The following is a 22,646-nucleotide window of genomic DNA, read 5'->3' on the forward strand; positions in this document are numbered from 1 at the left end:
ACACAAGTGAGTGCATCTTCAGTGAGGTCATTAGTAGAGTACAAGCAGGATTATATAAATGGTCTCCTATGGTAGACCACATTTTACTACCACTAAAAGATATGAAGATATGATGCCACTGCAATTATTGGGGTCTTTTTAATCATTATTTTAAAATTGATTTGACAAAGCAAAGTGCTGCTTTAAAGGCTCATTTCCAAAAAGGTGTCTCCATATTTAAATTTATAAAGGAAAAGTTAACTGAACTGCAAAAAGATATAGATAGTAACACAATAATTGTAGGAGATTTAATGTTCCTTTCTTCAAATGGAGGATTTAGAGCTAAAAGATTTATGTCTTCTTCAGAATTGGTACATTAAAGAATATTCCTGTTTCTAAGCACTACCTTTACAATAATGGAGGGTGTGTTAGAGCACAGATAAATTATAAATAAATGTTTAAAATAACAAGAACTAGAAACTTATTTGTTCTTCCTTGTATATTGAGTTGTTAATAAAGTTTATTATTGAAAATAAATTATCATCTATTTATAACCAATTTGTTTTCTCATTAATTCAGGATATCCCTATCCTGATAGAACCTATGGAATCTCATGATCATTTTATAAAAGGTAAGAGACTTTCACTCATATTACACACTCCCAATAGATCACTCACTTTTTTTTCCTTTCCTTCTTCTACCTTCTAATTTCCTAACAGATTTTTATTCCTTTGGACTTCTTTGAATCATTTTCCTTCTGTTTTCCTCATGAATCATTTCTTTCATTCTTTAAGGGAATGTGCCATTCTCCAATAACCTGGAAAGGAAACATTCTTCTCATCCTTTAAATTTTGCATCTAACATGGAGACCAACCTACATTTTATACCCATTCAGTTAGCCTGGCAGTGACAGAGACACAAATATTGTGCTATAGCACAATATCTGCAGGTCACTGAAACATTTTCCCCTCATCTCCCATGCTCACTGAAATTAAGGTCCTCAGTTCTCTAAGACTTTTGTTATTAACAGTATTGTTAACTGCCACAATCATTTACCAATACACTTTCAGTGATATGAATTCTCTGCTTTTTCATAGCAGGCCTTTTGCCTTATCTCTTTTCTCTGGTTGTTGAGGTGCATTTGATCTGTAAATAGCAGATTCCTGAGGAAGCCCCAAAGCAAGCATTAATTCCACTCTGGTGTTATCTGGGATAAGATTTCTTGAAGAAATACAAGTTCTGCCTACTTCTAATCTCTTTGTTTCTCTTGTTTCCCATCACCACATCAGACAGTAGAATCTATTTTCTCTGTCTTTGATCTTTTTTCTGTCATTGTGTTTTGGACCTATCAAACTTTCCTAAAGAGAAATATCTGTTTCTACTTGGGGCAATCCATATCCCCATAGTGGATTTGATCACTTTCCTCCTGCATCTGCTCTGCTTTTGTTCTCACCCAGTTGCACTAACTGGTCAAAACTTTCAAATGCAAGCTAATAATTACATGCAAGCTCAGAATGTCCAAGACTTCATTCTATTAATTTAAAAAAACCCATCTTTTTGTTCTAGAACAGGATGGGAATGTATAGAGATTTATCCTAGGGATCCAACTAAACCTACCAATTAAGAAATCCACTTACCAGATCTTTCCCTGAGGTACCACTTTCTTCATGACATGTTCCACAAATCACTAGGACTTCCCCATTCTTTCCAAGGGCCATTCCCCTCTCCACTCTGCCTCCAAATGAAGAGCATAAAGGTCATGGAGGTGGGATTGCATTTTAATAATGAAAGGTGTTGCCTGGCATGGTATGGCTCCTCTTTCTGCTTATCTAAACAATAGCAATCTAGATTTAACTCTGTGAGTGTTTTGTTTATGAGGTTATTTAGGTCTGTCAAATCAAAACACAGCTTACCCTTTAGCATCTAAAACCAGGCTCTTCAGTTTCAGGACCCTATTCAAGTCTCATGTTCTCTGTTAGGCTTTGCCCCACCCATCCCTTCCACCATTCATTTCCCACCCCAGACCCTGAACTCTAATAATACTTTGTATCTATCATTTATTTATTATGCATGGTTCTGTGCTTGAATAAAAGAGATCCTAAGCAAGTACTCACACATCTCTCGTTCCTTCAGCATGGTAGTGGCTAGAAGAATTGATTTCACTCAGGAAAATATGGATTCAAATACTGTCTCTGATACATACCAGCAGAGTGATCCTGGATAACTTACTTCACCTCTCAGTTCTTCAGGCTATTAAGATAATGTGTTACAGGGGGCGACTAGGTGGTGCAGCCCTGGATTCAGGAGTACCTGAGTTCAAATCAGGCCTCAGACACTTGACACTTGACCCTGGGCAAGTCACTTAACCCCCATTGCCCAGCAAAAAAAAAAAAAAAAAAAAAAAAAGATGTGTTACAAATGTGTTGTACATCTAAATCAGGATACCCACACCTGCATTTCCTTACACTGATGAAATTGTAGGTATACTTTCCCCATACTCAGACATAGAAGGAGAAAAAGAGAAAATATTAAATGAATTATAAAGAATGAGCTAGGAATACTGAAAATGTTAAATTAGAGAACATCAATATTTATTAAATGATCTATACACATATCTCTTTGTATATGTATATATTGGTGTGTGTGTGTTTATACACACATCTTCTCCATACAAAAATATATTGCTATAAATGATGAGAAGAGAATAGGCTGTATATGTAGTCAAAGAAAACAAGATGCCAAGATAGCTGCTGGACGGGATTTTACTTCCCTAAGCTCTGTCTACCAAAACCAGGTGGCTCATTACAACTTGGAAAGGACTCCTGGAAAGCTACTAGATTCTCTGGGAACTATAGCACATAGATACAAATTGAATAGCATTGTTTCCAGTTTATTCAACACACTGCCAGGTAAAAATCAAGAGAAAAGCCCAGTTTGCTGAATGCAGTGAGTTAAACAATTGTTAAGACTTGTTACTTTCTGGAAGCTGGTGAATTCCCTTGGTCTTGAGCTAGGAGCAGTTCCAGTTTGGCTTTCCCTAGATGACAATGCACAGCAAAAGTGGCCCTGATGGTTCCACAAGTTGATTTGTTCCCAAGGAGATTAATTTATTTATAAGACACTACCAAAATGACACGCCCAGAACCAATACCTCAATCTATTCCAACAAACATCTATCTGCATCCCTGAGAATGTAATAAAATTCAACAAACATTCATCTTCATGAAACATAATTTATCTTCAGAGATGAACAGTTAACTGGTGTAAGTGTAAAATGGTGTCTTGTTAATGGATTGCCCTACAATATGGAACAATTTGGTATTGAAAGGCTCCAAAAAATACTTTTGAATGTAGAAAAACAATCTATCAGTAAAGTATGTAAGATATTCCTTCCTTCAGAGGTGAAGAATTCAGTGTCTGGAAGGAGTAGGAAAAGAACTTTTTTTTTTTAAACTGCTAAAATCTATTTGTAAATAAAGTTTTCAGATTGTCTATAAGGAATGTGATTATAAGAGGTAATGAAAATTAATTGTAACATAAATATAAAGTTTTAAAATTCTTTTTAAGTGGATGCCAGGTGATGCCTGTTTTGTATATGAACAGTGTAATGACGAAGGGTCAGAGAAATAAATGACTTTTTGCATATTAAAAACTGATTAAATGTGAGCATAAAAATCATAGTTGTCAGAAGAACAGACTGCAAAAGGGAACCCTTTTAAAGATTGCAGAATGGCTGGAGTTGTAAGGCATTATGGACCCTCTGCTCATTTGTATGTTATTGTTGGGAGTCATTGAATTGATTAAATAAGAGCTATTGATTCCAGAGGGTACTTTGGTTGAAGTTTTTCCTCATAAGAGAAATACTAACCAAGAAGCTCTGAATTGAACTGCTAAAAGTAGAAGGTGAAGAGGGATTGAAAAAGTCTGGCTGTAATAGAGCAAGAGCATAAAGACTGAGAGGTAAATAGAAAAACCAGCCATGTCTGAACTGTGTGAAGAAATTGGTAGCAAGAGCAAGAATCAGCTGGCAAGAAGGCTTCAGCTGTGAGTTCATGAAGAGAAATGAGAACTCGTTGGATGAGTGTTTGGTCAGATATTGCCCTTCAGTACCAACTAGAGTTTGAGAAAAGCGACTGAAGCCTCTCAGAATTGCCAATTGCCCTCTTCTGTGCTTTATGGTTTGAGAGAAAGAAACTTTGCAGCTGTTTTACAGATAGCTCTGTTTGCTACAAGCTGTTTAGTTGGCACAGCATCCTGGTGAGTGAAAAGCTGGTTGGACTTGTCCACCTTGCTCAGAGAGTTAACCTTAGCTGGGTTTTGTTTTGTTTTGTTTTTTTTGCTAAGAGCTCTATTTGCTACAAACTGATTGGTTGATGTGGCATTTAATGAGTAAATAGTTGGCTCAGATTGTCTGAATTGCCCAGAGAGAGCCAGCTTGGGGAGATTTACAGTTCTCTGGTTTGAAGGGAATTGCTAGCTAAATTAAGAATCTAACACTCAGTATAGTTTTAAAAGTGATTGTAAGTTGAAAGAGCTTATAAATATTGTGTTGATTCCAGAGTGGAAAAGAAAAGGATTTTCCCAGCTGCAGTGTGGCAAAGAACAAAAGGGGAGAAGTTAGTGGAAAAAAAATAGCTTTGAGTGGTACAGATAGTCCTGAATGGAATATCCAAAGTTGTGAGTTACCTTGAGCACATGAGCTTTCATCACTAACAGGCATCTAGGTATGCCCAATCTCACCCAGAGATGCCAAGTGTTTTGGTAAGAGAGCATGATACAGATTCATAGTAGATTGTGATTTAATATTTTCCCTACATTTTTCTTTAATAAATGAGTACCGGGTGGCTAGGTGGCACAGTGGATAAAGCATCGGCCCTGGATTCAGGAGTACTTGAGTTCAAATCCGGCCTCAGATGCTTGACACTTACTAGCTGTGTGACCCTGGGCAAGTCACTTAACCCCAATTGCCACACTAAAAAAAATTAAATAAATAAAAATAAATGACTACCTGTGGGGCAGCTAGGTGGCACAGTGGATAGAGCACTGGTCCTGGAGTCAGGAGGACCTGCGTTCAAATCTGGTCTCAGACACTTAACACTTACTAACTGTGTGACCCTGGGCAAGTCACTTAACCCCTAAGAGCTAAAGTGGATCTTTGGTGAGCATTCAGCTTTCTTTAACCTCTCATAGAAAGGTTGAGGCCTTTCTATGAGAACTGAGACTTGTAAGTATGAAGACAAGTTGAAGTGAACAAGGCAGTTCAGAGAGTGAGCCTATGTGAGAGGTGTGAGGCACTAAAATTTGTGGGAAGGGCAAATATTCCCTCTACAATGTTTATAACAAGTAGTAATCCAACTTTTTTTAAAACCTCCATAGAACATTATAAGAAACACAAAGTAAACTTCCTGAGGTAGCCCATTACACTTTGGAACATCCCCGATTATTAGGAAGCTTTTCTTCCATTAAACCTAAATTTACCTTGGCAATTTCCACTCCTTTCTCCTGGTTCTGCTTTCTGAGGCCATGCAGAAGAAATCTCTTTGACATGGTTAGCCTTTTTTAAAGTAGTTTCTGACTCTTCATGACCCCATTTGGAGTTTTCTTGGCAAACATACTGGAATGGTTTTTCATTTCCTTCTCCAACTCATTTTACAAATGAGGAAACTGAGGCAAACAAGGTTAAGTGACTTGCCTAGGATAATGAGTCTAGTAAGTATCTTCAGTGAAATTTGAACTCAGGTCTTCCTGACTCCAGGACCAGCACTCTAGTCACAGCATCACCTGGCTGCTCTGTGCCACTTTTCACATGACAACCCTTCAAATATCTGAAAACAGCAATCATGTTTTACATGTCTTCTTTTTGTCAACTTTCTGAGCTGATGAATATACTTGATTCCTAATTTTATTTTTCAGTCTATAACCTATATACTTTATCTTCTACCCTGTGCGAGGTTACAAAGATGAAATCAGCACTATCCTTGTCCTCAGGGAGCTTACAATCTCCTAGAGGAGAGCTAATATATTTTCCCTAGAATGGATGAGTACTGAAATGATATCTTTGGAATACCCTTGATTTAAAAAGACTTCCAGTGCTTCTGCTCCCTCCAAGAGAGCCAATACAGAGGCACTAGCTGTTTTTATGATGATTAAATAGTTTGAAAGAAGTGATAACAAGGCTCAGGTATCTAAGTAGAGAAATAGTTTCATGTACTTTCATTTCCTCCATTTCAGTTAGCAAGGAAAGTAAGCTTTGTGTAGTTTCAGAAGATTGGATTTACATACCATTTTAGGGGTAATATATTTACATCTACATTCATTGAGCTGAATAGAGCATACATACATTCCCAAGGCAAAGCATTTCCTTTCTTTTTTAAAAACCTTCTTTTTCTATTGCCTGTCTTGGGGAAAATGCAGGATCCCAGAGGGAATAAAATTCAGCTCCATAGCTTAGTGAAGAGTACACAACTAAGGATAGTATGTCCCCTGTGCATTATGGAGTTTTTCTGTGCCATTCAGTCCTCTCTTGAAATGATTTGCTTTGTCACCCCAAGAAAACACAAAAAATCTTTATCATTCCCTTGTGTTGTCCACACTTAACCTAAACAACATAGTAGGGTAGGACTGAGGAGATTTAAGTTATTTGATGTGACCATAAAATACCAAGAGAGATGAGAGATGTTTCCCATGAGCTTTAAAAACTGGCTATGTAGACAATTCCCAAAGAGATATTCTGAAAACATTTTGAGCAATGACATCATCACAAGAATAAGCAAGCATTTGGTCTGCCAAGGTGACTACTTGGAAAGTCAATACATTTTGGATGTGCAAATTATTGTAGGTTTGTTTTTAAAGTGTCTTTATTTTATTGTAATAGTCAAGATGATTTACTGAAACATCTACATGTCCCTAACTCTTTGCAAAAAAAGAATCCCCTTGCAGCAGATTGCCTATTTCTGAGGTTGGTTTTAATGGAGAAGTTTTAAACAGTAATAAAAAGACAAGGCAGGGGAGAGCTCTGAGCAAATTGTGATATTATACCTTCATCTGGACACCATCCATTTCTAGGACCCTAGTAAATATTTATCACACAAGAGGCAAAAATCAACCTTTAATTGTTTAGCCTCTTCAAATCCATATTTTTTCCATGTATGATCTGTAATGATTTGAATGATGCCACCTGCTGGAGACTTACTGTAGAAAAGCTCCGCCATGAGGAGAAGGCCTCTGAGTGCAAACCATGCAGTCAAGGTCCTTGGCATCAGGAAGTGACATTTGCTTGTGGGTATTGTCTATCAAGGCTACCAGCTAATCAACTTGAGGAGCCTCCCATTTCTGGGAGGACACGAAGTAGGAAGTAGACGCTGGCAGAGGGGTTCCCGCTCTTTTGGTTCCTGACCTTGCCATGGTAGGTCGGATGATGGGGTCTCTTAGAAATAGTTAGATTTTTACCTTTCTCTCTGATCCTAATGCTCTTTAATAAATACTTAAACACTTAAATACTCTTTCTAAAGCTTATAATTTATTGGCGACCACTCATTAGATTTTAGATAGTATAGCTAGAATTTTAGCCCCCTCACAGATCTTATGTGACTTCCTTTGTATAAATTGAGATTCTTCTTCCTAGCCCTTCCCAGGCATTTTCCTGCATGTGGAGTTGTTCACTCTTCCTTCTCAAAGAGGGTCAATGACAACAGGAGGGTTCATAGAATGAGGTAGCAAAAAGGCAGAGAGGTATTGCAGGCAGTGGTCCATCCTTGTAGCATAGGAAGATATTGATTGAAATTTTCCCTCTGATATTAGCTTTGTGATTATGGACAAATCACTGCACCTCTCAGGACTCCTGGAGAATCTGTACGGCCAATCTGTATGGGAAGTTCCCTAAGCTAATGAAATCACAAGTCCAAACACACAAAAGAAAAAAAAAATGAGGTTACAACGTGTAGCTTGGGAAAGGTAACCAACATTGGAATGACAGGATATGAATGTTGCTTCTGCCCCATACCACACATGTGACACTGGATAAGTAGCTTAGCCTCCCTGTTCCTGTTTCCTAATCAATAAAATGGGGAAGTTGGACTCAATCTATAAGTTCCCTTCCATCTCTAGCTTTATGATCTTTTAACCCATTGGGACTATAGTTTTACTTTAAGAAAGAAGGAGGGCATTCTACTATAGTGAACAGAGCTATGACTTTGAAGTCAATGGGCTTGGGTTCAAACACAGCCTCTCATGATAACTATCTGTGTGACTTTGAGCAAGTCACTTAACCCTATTGTCCCTCAATTTTCTTATCTGTAACATGAGGGGACTGAGGTGGGAGGGCTTGGACTGAATGGATTCTGAGATCCATTCCAATTTTAACTCTTTGTTCCTAGACAAAAACTAATGGGCCACCAAAATGAGGTTCATATTTTTCCCCAAGGAATTTCTTACAAATTCCGGGACTGCATTTTACAGTAACATTGTATTAATTTTTGTGGAGTATTAGTCCTGGCCCCGACAAGAGCTGAATGTCCTTGAGCAAAGTAGCTCACATATCAGGGCCTCAGTATTATCTTTTGCAAAACAAGGGGATCAGACAAAAGGATTTCTCCTTCCACACTCTTCCAGCTCTAACTTTCTTTGTCCTATGATTAATCGAGCAGAGAATGCTTTATGTGGTTGATTTTCCCAGAACCAAAACCACTTAAATACTTATAAAGCCTAAACACATTTAGATTTTTGAAATCAAATGTGCAGTGTGAAATGCCATCTTATAAAGTTTTCCAGTGTGATGTGTTTGAGCTGGAAGGTAAGATGTAAAGGTTTAATATCTGAAACACCCTCATCTGAAGGAGCTTCATAAGGAAGATTTACTTTTGCATTTATTCATCAGAAAGCAAATAAGGGCAGCCTTCTCTCCCCTCTCCACCCCTGTCAAGCGTACTCAGTGAGAAGAAAGACAAGACATTAGAGCAGATTACTTTACATTCATTTTAATAATGTCGTATAAATAAAGACAGAAAACCCATTATGTTGCATTGGCAGCACACACTCATTCTCAAAGGTTACCTCAAGCGTAGTGACATTTTCAAGGACATCCTGTGGCAGTGCTTTGGCAACCTCATTGCTGAGGCATTGCTGAGATGATCTTGCACATTCCTCTGTATTTATCTCTCTTGCATTCCTTCCCTGCCTAGCTGACCTCACATCTCTAGATAGAAAAGACAAACATTCTGGAGCTGCTTTGGAGGTCTGTCGCCTGGCATAAAATAGACCACTTTGAAATGTGACCATTTAGCAAGAACAGGAATAACAGAATAAAAATATCCATGAACCTAATAGAGAAAATCTTCCCCTCAGTTTGAGGGGGAAAAAAGAGAGGAAGGACTAGTGAGGGGGTAGAAGGACAGGTCCTGGTGTCCCTGTCCTGTATTGAAATCCCCAATAGGATTGGGGAGGGAGTGAAAAAGGGGTGACTATTATGCAAGTGGATAATCCTTTCTTTGAAGAAAAAGAAATAGATGCACCCTGATGACCAAGGTGAACTGAATTTGATATAACCTTAAGATGAATTTTTAACCCAGACTCTGAATCCAAAACATTGGCAATGCATGGAAAAATATAGGATTAAAAATACAGCAGGAAAACTAAGCAAATATGGTTAACAGCAAGAAAAAAATGTCAGGCTTTGGCAGATCAAGAGCAATGAATTTCAAAGAATCTTTATTGAGACCTGCCATTGAGATACCTTAATCCATTCCCACTGATCATGCCCACAAACTTATCATTTCTTTTTTTGTGGCACCTGTCACCAGAAACTAGTCATAAACCCATAAGAAAAAGATGGATCTTTCCTTTTGGCTTACCTTGCTTTTCTCTTCCTAAAGGTACCACATAACTAACTTTGTGCCATGCCTACACCCACTTCCTTTCTATGATCCGTACTTTTTTTTCAATATGTCTCATCCCCAAACTTTAAGTATTAGAGCAAGGATGCTTGATTTTAAGTAGCTTTGGTCAGTCTGCCAAGAAAGATTTATTAATTGGGCATTAGGTCAAAGACATTGTGTTAAGTGCTGGAGATACAAAGAAAAACAAAAACATTCTCTGCCCTCCAGGAGTTCACGTTCTTTTTTTTTTTTTTTTTTTTTTGGTGAGGCAGTTGGGGTTAAGTGACTTGCCCAGGGTCACACAGCTAGTAAGTGTTAAGTTTCTGAGGCCAGATTTGAACTCAGGTACTCCTGAATCCAGGGCCAGTACCTTATCCACTGCGCCATCTAGCTGCCCCAGGAGTTCACATTCTAATGTGGAGAGAACATCAACATCCATTTACATAAAAGACCCATAGATTAAGAATTAGAGATTATCCCAGAGGGAAGGCCCTGGAATTAAGGAGGTATCAGAAAAGCTTCTTGCAGAGGTGAGATATTAGCCTAAGTTTGAAGGAAGACAAGGAAGCTGTCTATAAGGTGTGGAAAGACAGGAAGTTCATCTCACTTTTCTGCTTCCAGATGTGTCGGGTTTTATCATTTGTTATTTATGAATGTAACAGCTTCTAAAAACAGACTTGCTTTTCTTTAAATTCACTTCTGGAGTCTGAAAAAAAATATTGATCCTGATATAAAATGTGTCAAATAACTGAGTTTGAACCTGGCTCACAGGTTTCCATAGGTCAAATAAGGAAATAAGGACAAGTCTAATGAAGGTCAATCAATCAACCAGTTTCAACACAATTCCTTTTCCTTTAGATTTGATTGGAAACACTGTATTACTAAAGACTGTATTTCATATTTCCTTTGTTTTGTGTAGAGCAGTATGAGCACAGTGCTTGGCACATGAAAGGCACAATATACTTATTGAATTAATTTAAAAGAAAACAAATTTGTGACTTGAAAGGCACAAACTGAGACAGAAAAGAAAGTATCTCTGGGGGGTGTTTTCTGCCCTGTGTTCTTTTAATTTAGCCCCAAGGGAAAAAGAAGAAAGGAAACACATTTATTAAGCACTTACTATGTTCCAGGAATTGTGCAAAGGAGATTTGGCGGGTGCTGTTGGCAGAATGAAAAGAGATAAATGAGGAATTCTGGAGGCTGATGAAAATGTCTTTACACCCAAAATTGTATTGTTATTTAATGTTGGGCTATCTTTTTAAATTTATCTGAAAGGTTTCTTTTAGCCAAGCTACAATTTTGTAGCACTGAAATTGCAAAATACAGTCCCAGTTCCCTAACTTAATTTTGTATCTGCTTAAAATTTTCAATGTACCAATGTCTGGATGAGAAGAAGAATGTCAGGAACCAATTACAGAGAAAAGTCTAGGTACTTCACTCAGCCTCTTTGAAACAATAGGGATGAAGGAGGCTAGAGAGACCTTCTCTTGGAGCAGAATCTTACCCTCTTCTACCCTAAATTACTTTTAGCTGACCATTTTCTTCTTGGTCATACCCCTACCATCGAGACTTAAAATTCTTCTGTTAGCAACAATGGATTTATTGACCAAAAGAGCGAATTCTAACCTGCCACGAAGACAAGGGTTTAATGTCAACTACCTGGATATTGGTGCAAAAGCAAAAACAAAATACATTCTCTACAAAAGCATATGAATGGCAAAAGTTATATGAAACTAGCAAGATGTTCAATCAGTATCTCTAAATCCTTTTAATCACAATCCAAAACCTAAAATACTTTCAAACTTGTACCCTCAAATGTATATATTCATTTATTTATAAATTAGACATGTTACTATATAAATAATCATAAGTTTCATAAAACTCACTCCAAAATGGAAATAATAAAAAAGATGAAATAATGTTCAGTGCTGGAATCAATAGGAAGACACTGGGATTTACTGATTAGAGAAGTAGTATGATTGATTTTATCCCATACAGTTTTGTCAGAGAATGATAAATATAGCCCACATGTTTATCACAATCAGAATGAGAGAATCTCATGGTTAGAGGGAATTTTAGAAGCCATCTAGCATAGTCTAAACAAAAATCTTCTCTACAATTTCCAAAAGATGATGTCCTACACAAGGAGGAACCTACTAGTTACAAAGGCATCCTATTCCAGGCAGCTAGGTGGCACAGTAACGAGAATGTTAAACTGGGAGGCAAGAACTGAATTCAAATCCTGTCTGGGACACTTATTTGCTTTGTGACCCTTGCTAAATCACTTAATCTTTCTCCTGCAGTTTTCTCATCTATAAGATAGGGATAATAATAGCACCTACCTCCCAGAGTTATGAGGATAAGATGAAACAGTTTTGATAAAATGTTTTGCAAATATTAAAAATGTTTTGAAATTGCTATCATCATCATCGCAAGGCAGTTAGGTGGTACAGTGACCTGGAGTCAGAAACGCTCATCTTCCTGAGTTCAAATCTGGCCTCAGATGCTTATTAGCTGTGTGACCTTGGTCATCACATAGCACTGTTTGCCTCAGTTCTTCATCTGTAAAATGAGCTGGAGAAGAAAATAGCAAACTATGCCAGTATCTTTGCCAAGAAAACCCCAAATGGGGTCGCCAAGAGTCAGACACGACTGAAATGACTGAACAACAACAACAACATTATTACTGCCAAAGCTCTAATTCATAGGATGTTTTTCCTTACATAAGCCAAATTTTGCTTCATTGCAATTTGCCCCTCGTTGTCCCTAGTTCTGCCCTGTGGAACCAAGCAGAAGCCTTCTCTTTCATGAGAGCCCTTCAAATACTTGAAGACAGCTATCATGTCCCTGTCCAGGTCACACATCCCTGTAAATAGCAATTTACATTTCACAATGTGTTTTTCTTACAATAATACAGTGAGGCAGGTAGTACAAGTATTATACTGTCCATTTCAAAGAGGAGAAAAACAAGGCTGACAGATGTTAATGAACTTGCTCATGTCCACAGAGCCATTTAATGTCAGACTTAGGACGGAAGCCCAGCTTTTTGGCTTCTGAATCTCAAGCGCATTGTCCTAGACTACATCGTCTTTCCTCAGAAAGTAGAAGTAGGCTGTGCACCTCTTGCCAAATGAACTGTCCACATTTTGCATCATAAAAAAAGACAGGGAATCAATCCCAAGGATTCTCAGACCAGAGCAATCACCAGCAACAAACAACCTTAGAGCAAACAGTTCATTGTGGGCCAAAGCCCCAGAGGAGAACAATTCAAAATCAATCACAGTCTCTAAAATGAGTCATTCCCATAAAGACCACAGCAGTTTCTCTTCAAGAATGCTGTCATGGTACTTTCCATAATTTTAAAATGTTACTTGCAGATCATAATAATTTCTTAGAGCCTCTCAACTTCTAACTTCATTTTTGTGTTTTGTTCCTTCTCTCTTGTAAATGGGCTTGCTTTAGAATCCCACTAGGTTGTGGGCTTTTTAAATTCTGCTTTTCCTAGCAATTCTTGGGAGAATTTTTTTTATTATTAAAAAAAGAAAAATGCATTAAAGCTTTTGTTCTTTATGGTTTTTCAAAAGAACATGAGCTCAGCAAGCAGATTTAGTTTTAAAAGTAACTTATCAACATTGACAGCCCTCCGTTAAGAGCAGCTGTTGCCTCATAGAAAACATTGTGAGCATACCACTGAATTTAGCAGCAATTCTGCTTACACCGAATATCGTGTATTTAGCACCCTCCCCTTAATTACTAAAGACATTTGCATGAAAGCCCAAGCTTTGTTTGACAACTTCACCTCCTTATTTCTTATTGGTTCTTAAATATAAGTTCCTAAAGGTGTCATTCGATAGGGAGTCAGTAATGATGAGTTTGGCTTGCGAAGGAAGAGGCAGATCTTTTTCATCTCATGTTTCAGTCTAACAGCCAATTTTTGACTTTTAGAATTGCTCTTTCCTTTCTTTTATGGAGTTGGCTGGTTGTCAAAACCAGTTCTTTTGCTATCCTAATTATGAGATGCAAGGTCATAGAAGTCTTGGCTCTGACAGTAGAAATGAATTTATATGGCAAGATACTATTCCTCATTCTTTTAATGTTTGGGATGCTAAGTAGAATTTGCATAATATGTATTTTGCATTTTTGTAAAATGCCATCATACATTCTTGCAGCTGATATTTGTCATGAGATGGTGGGCATAGATTCTTGTATTCCATTGGTGTGGATATGAAGAAGAGTGGATGGTGGAGATGGGGGGGGGAGAAGGAATTTTTAAGTGAGATGAGAGAAAATATTGATGCAATAATCTGCAAAATACCTGCCCTACTCTTTCAAGGTAATGGTTTATAATAGAAAATGTCCCCTGATAAACTATTCACTTTCTACATATGTCTCAAAACACTACCATCCTGATTTCTGTGAGTTGACTGTTCAAGTGAATAATGTTTGTATTCATCAAAGGATTATTTCAAAGCCTCACTGAATTTTCTCATTTCATGTTATATGTGAACATGAGAAAAGAAATACACAGCTGATTTTCCCATTTACTTCATTTACTTCATTCTACCTTTACCACTCAACTGAAACTACCCTGTCCAAGGTTACCAGCAATTTCTTAATTGCTAAATCTGATGCTTACATATATAAGGCACTGGGAATACAAAATACACCACCGTTATTTTTCTTGACCTTTCTGCACTATCTGATGCCACCTTCACCACCACCATTCCCACCATGTCCCCCAACCAAGGTAGTCTCTTATCCCTAGGCTTTCTGGACATTGTTCTCTCCTATTTCTTCTGTTATCTCTGTGATCACTCTTCACTCTCCTTTGCTGGGTTATCATTGATGCCCCAACCCCTAACCATGGTACCCCAACCCCTAAACAAGGCTCTGTTCTGGATACTCATCTTCTCTCCCTACACCCTCTTTTTTGTGGAGTAATGAGGGTTAAGTGACTTTCCCAGGATCACACAGTTAGTAAATGTCAAGTGTCTGAGGCCGGATTTGAACTCAGGTCCTCCTGAATCCAGGGCTGGTGTTTTATCCACTGCACCACCTAGCTGCCCCCTATGCCCTCTTTACTAGTAACTCCATCAGTTCCAACACCTAGCACATTGTCTTGCCAATAGGCACTTTTTCCCTTTCTTGTACTCTCTCACCCCCAAGCTTATCTGTTACTATGTCTAGCTTATTGAATACCTATAACATTGTTCACATTTGCCACGTTCTTTCCCATTAATATATGGAACACACTTGTTTACATTCTTATTATTTGCATGGACTCATGCAACAGCTTCCTAATTGGTCCCCTACCTCCAACCTCTTCCCTCTCTAATCCATCTTGAAACAGATGTCAAAATAATATTTTGAAAGTATAACTCTGTCTATATCACATTCCTCCTCAAGAATCTTCAATGACTTCCTATTGTTTTCAGGATCAAATACAAACTCTTTCACTTTTAAAATTTGGATCCATCTTACCTTTCCAGAATTATTCCATATAATTTCTCTTCATGCAATTCAAATTGTAGCTAACCATGCCTACTTGCTATTCCCCAAGCACTTCATTCCATTTTATAGACCCACAGAGTTCTCAATGGAAAGAAGCTTTAAAATGTTCTAGTCTATTTCATAGATGAAAACACTAAGAACCAGAAAGAAGTGACTTGCCTAGGGTCAGACAATTAATATGTATGTGAGGCAGGATTAGAATGGAGTTCTTCCTGATCAAAACTTCAGGCTATTGTTAATGCTTAGAATAAGGCCCTCTGGCTTCCCAGACTACCTTCTATGGAAAGCCTTTCCTGATCACCCCTTAATTTTAGGGCCCATCCTCTTATCCTAATCATTTAAAAATTTTCCTGTCCCTAGCTTATTTATGCATAATTTTTCTCATGCTGTAGTACACTGTGAGCTCCTTGAGGCAGGGACTATGTTTTGCATTTCTTTGTATCTTTAGTCCTTGGTCGATGCCTCATATAGTAGGGAGTAAGGAAACAAACACTTATTAAAGTGCCTACTATGTGCTAGGAACTGTGCTAAGTGCTTTATAAATATTACCTCAGTTGATCCTCACAACAACCCTGGTAGATAGGTGCTATTAGATGAGAATAGTGAGGTAGACAGATGAGCTTGTCCAGAATCACACAGCTAGTTAAGGTCTCAAGACAGATATGAATTCAGGTCTTCCTGACTCCATGCCCAGTGGTATCTCTACTGTGCCACCTAGCTTCCACAAATTAATATGTACTTACTAAATGTTTATTGACTGACTGACCTTCAAGTTTTAGGATCCCTAACTTACTTCAGGGTCAGCTATATGGTAGAGTGGATAGAGAGCTGGTCCTAAAATCAGGAAGATGCAAGTTCAAATTCAGCCTCAGAAACTTATTGTCTCTGTGACCCTGGGTAAGTCTTTTATTCCTGTTTGCATCAGTGTCTTCATCTGTAAAATGAGCTGGAGAAGGAAATGGTGAACCATTTCAGTCTCTCTGCCAAGAAAAGGGGTCACCAAGATTCCCCCCACAAAGGGGTCACAGAGTCAGACACAACTGAAATGATTAAACAAAAGAAAAACAAGCTACCTTGGGAAAAAAAAACCCCCTCTAAGACACAACTCCTGTGCTGCCTCTTTATCTCTCTAGTTGTTCATCCTCTTTTCTTCCTTAAATCACCTTGCATTGATTTATTTATTTATTGGTCCATTTGGCTCTCCCAATAGAATGTAAGTTTCTTTAGGACAAGAAACGTTTTTCATTTTTGTATTTGTATCCTGTATCCTGGGCCTGGTATAGTGCCTTGGACAGAATGCTTGTTGATTGGAATTGCATTACACAAATTAATATATAAATGATTAAGATCTCTTAGCAGGGCAGAAGCATAAAGTATGCCTAACTACCAGTGGGATTGTTTTTTTTTCCCCCTAATGTTTGTTTATTTTAGGAGGAAGGGCTCATTAGCCTTGGCAGGAAACCAGCCTAGGGGAAGGAAACCCTGATTTTAAACCTCCACTGCCTTGTGGCTATACCCATGTATGGGAAAGGCTTCAGGAGTTAACCCCGAGGAAAAATTAGAAGTCCAAGTCCCTTAGGCAGTTGGATGTTGGACATCACATCCTTCTGGCAACTCCTGTAGCCGCACTGGTGCCAAACTGTATTGGCTCTGCCTCTCCTTTGGATCCACCAATGTTGCGGAGAGGGAAAACCTGCTGCATGGGCAACAGCTTGTTTTCCATATTGATCTGCCCAGGCCAGCAGCCTGGAGAGGACACTCTAGCTACTCCTCATGGGGTAGATACAACATGGGATGCAGCAGTTACCAGTTATAAGTCACTCAGCAGCTGCGGCTCCCGTATCGGACTGCACAGCCACACTGTGGCCTGTGGCTCTTCAAGGCACTGATCCATGTTCGTTGGCACCTGGTGGAGGCCTACTACTACTACTACTACTACTACTACTACTACTAATGACCTTGGGCAAATGCCTTTAACCTTGATTACCTCCAAAATACAAAACAAACAAAATAGCCTTTCCAACCTGCTCAGTATTGTTCAAGATTATGTTAAATGCAACACCAGGTCTTTCATTCCATAATCACATACTTTATTTACTTGTTTGTTTGTTTATTCATTCATTTATTTATTTATTTTAAGAAATAAACATTTTTATTTATAGTTTTGGGTTCCAATTTTTAGCCCTCCTTCCCCCCCCTCCTCCCTGAGGTAGTAAGCAATCGGATATAGGTTATACATGTACGATTATGTAAAACATTACCATATCAGTCATTTTATATAAGAAAACTTGAATTAAAGGGAAAAAATGAAAGAAAGTGAAAAATAGCATACTTCAGTCTGTGTTCCATCAATATCAGTTCTTTCTTTGGAGGTGCATAGTATATTTCATCAATAATCCTTTGGACTAAAGTCTTGGATCATTGTATTGTTGAGAATTAGCACAGTCATAGAAATAAGAAAAGGACTTCTAATTTTATTAATATAAGAAGCTACCTCAGCCAATTCAGGGCGATACTTTTTTTTTTAACAACTTATAGTTTTAGAGAACTGACTAAATGTTCAGTGATTTACCCAGCATCACAGAGTCTGTAAGTGTTGATGGGGAATAGAAACCAGGTCTTCTTAGCCTTCAGGCTGGCTTTCTAACCACTTTATCACATAGTCTCTCTCTTGGCAGTCAACTCATCTTATATTAAAAACTTTTCCAAGTGAACAACTTTTGCTAGGTGAAGTACTTCCTGAAAAGCCCAGAAGAAAGAAGTCGTTGAGGTTGAGAGAGGACACAGAAATGCAAATGTCCCTTTTTCCACTATTTTGTATAAGGCAAACTCTATGTATAACAATAGAGGACCTAATTGTTGGTATGACTAATTGGTATGGGGACATGTGGCAAGTATTACCAAGATGTATAATGACCAGTGGTAAAACAGTGTCATGTCCAAGTACAATCTATATGGCAAGCATTCAAGAACATTCATCTAATTGAATTCAGGAATAAGTCCAATATTGATTACCTCTAGTAGTTTGGAGCTAATCCTTATAATCTAGACCAGCCTTCAACTCCCTCTAGACAATGGGTTGGTACATTATTCAGGTTAATATGCATATAATTAATTCCTATTCTTATTAAAGATATCACATTAATATGCAAAATCTCTAAATGTTGTATGTCCATATACGACGCGTCCATGTGGGTTATCTTATATCAGCAGCTTCTAGGTGACAGGTAGAGTTATTTCTGGAGTATTGCCCACCTCTTTCCAAGGAGATTGAAATTTCCAAGCAAAGTAGAAGGGTAATAGCTGGTGCTTTCTCCTTCCCCTGACTATTTCTAAGAGGACTATTAGGCTAGAAATATATCTGTCTCCTCATTCTGGTGGACCACTAGTATGAATCTGCTTCAGAAGCAAACCACTTTCCTGGTTGCTCTGGTTAGGGGAGGCAGCCCTTAGCTTATAATCTCTAGTTTAGCTCCTTCCTACCAAAAACTGGTTACAAAAGAGACCATTACAAATAGTGAATAATAAGGAAACCTATTTATGTAAACCAGCAGTGAACAGAAATTATAAAAGCTATCCAGATTAGAACTGTGCCAAAGAATACACAAGAGTGATATACCTTTTACATGGAATTAAGGTGAAATTTCAGGAAAGAACTTTGTCACCCTCAAGGAGGTTCTTTCAAGTAGTCTCTAGAATTCCATGCAAATCCAGAAAAATAATAGGGCTGGTTTCCCATGAATGTCTTCTATTTTTAAGTTTTTCTCCTTTGTCTACCTGGAGTTTTTCCCTTCCACCTGTCTCTTCCGAAGAAACTTTCGAAGTAAATATGTAAGTAGCATCAAACTTAGTCTTCTTTCCACCAATAAACAATCATATTTCCTTTTACATGTGCAGCAACATGTATAATGCTCCAGAATTGGTTGGAAGTAGATGATGGATAGATAGATAGATAGATAGATAGACAGACAGACACACACACACACACACACATATAAACATATTAACTCAATGGATTGCTTATCTATGCCATAATATATAATTTGCCAATATGCATTTTCAGTCACTTTGTTTTCTCAATGTGGACCACAAGAACAATCTCTTTCAAAATGGTATTCTTTTATAAAATGTACGGATGATACTTTTGATTTAAATGGGACTTCTCTCCATACAACTCAAAGGGTTTTCAAATTTGCTATGAAAATACTGCAGAAAATTTGTTCAAATGACAATATCTTCCAGGTGGTCAAGAAAAATAAACCAAAAGATGGGGAGGAACAAGGTGGCCCATCCCAGAAAATGATATGATTTTAAAGATACTTCAATGTAGGAATCATTTCTGTAGCTCCCATTGAAAAGGATGCTCAGCAACTTCGAAAAATAAATGGTCAATTTTTGAGAACTACTGAGCCTCCTCATTGGTTATTACATGCTATAAAAATACCTACATACCTCAAGGTTACCTATGATTATTATCATTCACTATCTGTTCAAGCATAGATATTACATCAGAAAAGCAAGAAGCAAGGGAAAGATTATCCTGAATATACAAGTCAACAATGTGAAATATGTTGTCTTTCATATGAAAAGATATTTCTGCTACCCCATTATCAGAAAAACTCTAGATTTTTAGTTTCTTTTCCAGTACTAATGAAGGATTTACACTAATACAGTGGCATGTCAATAAATAAATGAGTAAATGTTAAGTATTGACTATCTAGAATTGTGTTGAAGGGGCAGCTAGGTGGCACAGTGGATAGAGCACCAGCCCTGGAGTCAGGAGGACTTGAGTTCAAATCCAACCTCAGACACTTAACACTTACTAGCTGTGTGACCCTGGGCAAGTCACTTAACTCCAATTGCCTCACCAAAAAAAAATAAAACAAAATAGAATTGTGTTGAGTGCTCTAGGGGAGACCAAAAAATAACATACCCAAAAGGAGTATATAACCTTGAAAAAAATATGAAAAAATTATCTTCTCTGCCTCCTCTAAACTCTAATAATTTACACCTCTCTTGATGCATTCATATTCACCTTCATCTTTCAGTTATGTTATATATGCATTTTTTAGTTATGTTATATATGATTGAACTCTTCTTCAATCAACTTCCTTGGGAACAGGGAATAGGTCATTATCATTTTTTAAATCTTCAACAATGTAAAATGCAGTAACCATTGTTAAATAGACATTTAATCATATAATTAGAATGTTAGAGTTAAAAGTTGTCCTAAGAATACCACAACTATCATGTTCATTCCCAGACAAGCTGAAGGATGTCCATAGCAGAGAGACAATGTCACTGGACTAGATGACATCACTTTCAACCCCGACATTCTGTCATTCTATGTCCATTTTGATTACCTAGTCTTAACCTTTCACTGCACAGTTAAGAAACTTTTTAGTAGAATGGCCTATGAAGCAAATTAGGAAACAATTAAATGCTAAACTGTGTGGCATTGCCAATTAATGCAATAGCAAGTTCAAAGGGGACATCAGCATGGGCTCAAGTAATGTGGAAAAGACCACAGAAGAGGTAGGACTTGAAGTAGACTTGAAAGGTAGGATTTAGATAGGGAGGAAACATATAGAACATCATGTTCAAATCTATGTACCACATTTTAGAAATCCAGAGCACATCCACTAAAAAGTGCTTAGGATAATGACAGAACTCAAAACAGATTATAACGATTGTTGAAAAATTGGGAACACCTGAAGAAGTTTAGAATTAGATTTAGAAGTTGGAGGAAGGGAAAAAGAATAACTTAAAATAATTTAGGGATTGTCATATGAATGAAGGATTAATATTTTTCTGTTTGTCCCCTAAAGAGCAGAGCTTTGACCAATGAGTGAAATTTAAAGAAGGTATAATTTTATTTTTAAAAAGAAAAAAGAAAGCACTATAATCATTAGAAAAGTTCAAAAGTAGAAAGGATCACATTGGGTAATTGACTTACCCAAAGTTAGACATCTTCAAGAAGAAACAAAATATTTTTGAGTATTTTATAATCAGGATTGATGGTTTCACTAAAAGTTAGACTGGAAAACTTCTGTGGTGAAACTCTAAAGCTATGATTCTATGAAAGGGGATTTGGGGTATAGAGTGAAGATAGAAAAGATACAGAGATGAAAAAGATCATGGTGTGCAGGATAGAGTGAAGTAATTTGCCTGAAAAACTAGGTACAAACCCCCTTCTCACACTGTATACCAATATAAGGTCAAAATTAATACATAATTTAGACATAGAAAGTGATAGCATGAGCAAATTGTTATAAGCATGAGAAATTTATCCTGTCAGATCTATGGATAAAAGAAGAGTTTATGACCAAAGAAGAGATAGAGAGAATCATGAGAAATAAAATGAATAATTTTGATTACATGAAAATAAAAAAAAGGATTTACACAAACAAAACTAATGGAACAAAGATGGGAAGGAAAGCAAGAAATGGAAAAAATTTTCACTAATTTTTTTCAGCAACTTTTTCTGTAATGGCTTTATTTCTCAAATGTATATGAAACTGAGTCCAACTTATGCAAATAAGACTCATTCTTCAATTGACAATGTACGAAGGATATAAATTTGAAGTTTCAGAAGATATCAAAGCTATCTATAGTCATGAAAAATGTTCTAAATTACTATTCATTAGAGAAATGCAAATTAAAACAATTCTGAGGTATTAATTCACACCTCTCAAATTAGCTAACATGATAGAAAAAAATGGAATGCTGGAGGGAGTGCACTATTGGTAGAGCTGTGAACTATCTAAGGATTCTGGAGAACTATTTGGAACAATTCCCAAGGGGCTATAAAAATGTGTATACCCTTTCAACCCATAATACCATTACTAGGTCCATATCCCAAAGAGATAAAAACGAAAAAGAAAAGTCCTATATGTACATAGCAGCTCTATTTATAGCAAATAATTTGAAATTGAAGGTATATTCATCAAGTAGGGAATGGCTGAATAAGTTGTGGTAGATGATTATGATGAAATACTACTCTACAATAAGAAATAACAAACAGGATGGTTTCAGAAAAATCTAGGTAAGCTGATGCAAAGTGAAGTATGCAGAACCAAAAGAACATTGTACACAGGAACAGCAATATTGTAATGATGATCAGCTGTGAAAAACTGAGCTATTCTGATCAATATAATGATCCAAGACAATTAAAAAGGACCTATGATGAAAAATGCTTTCCACCTTCAGAGAAAACTGATAAACTTTGAATACAGACTGAAGTATAATTTTTTTCATTTAAAAAAATCATGCTAATATGGAAAT

Source organism: Dromiciops gliroides, chromosome 3 (genome assembly GCF_019393635.1).
Source record: "Dromiciops gliroides isolate mDroGli1 chromosome 3, mDroGli1.pri, whole genome shotgun sequence".
NCBI classification, from domain to species: Eukaryota; Metazoa; Chordata; class Mammalia; order Microbiotheria; family Microbiotheriidae; genus Dromiciops; species Dromiciops gliroides.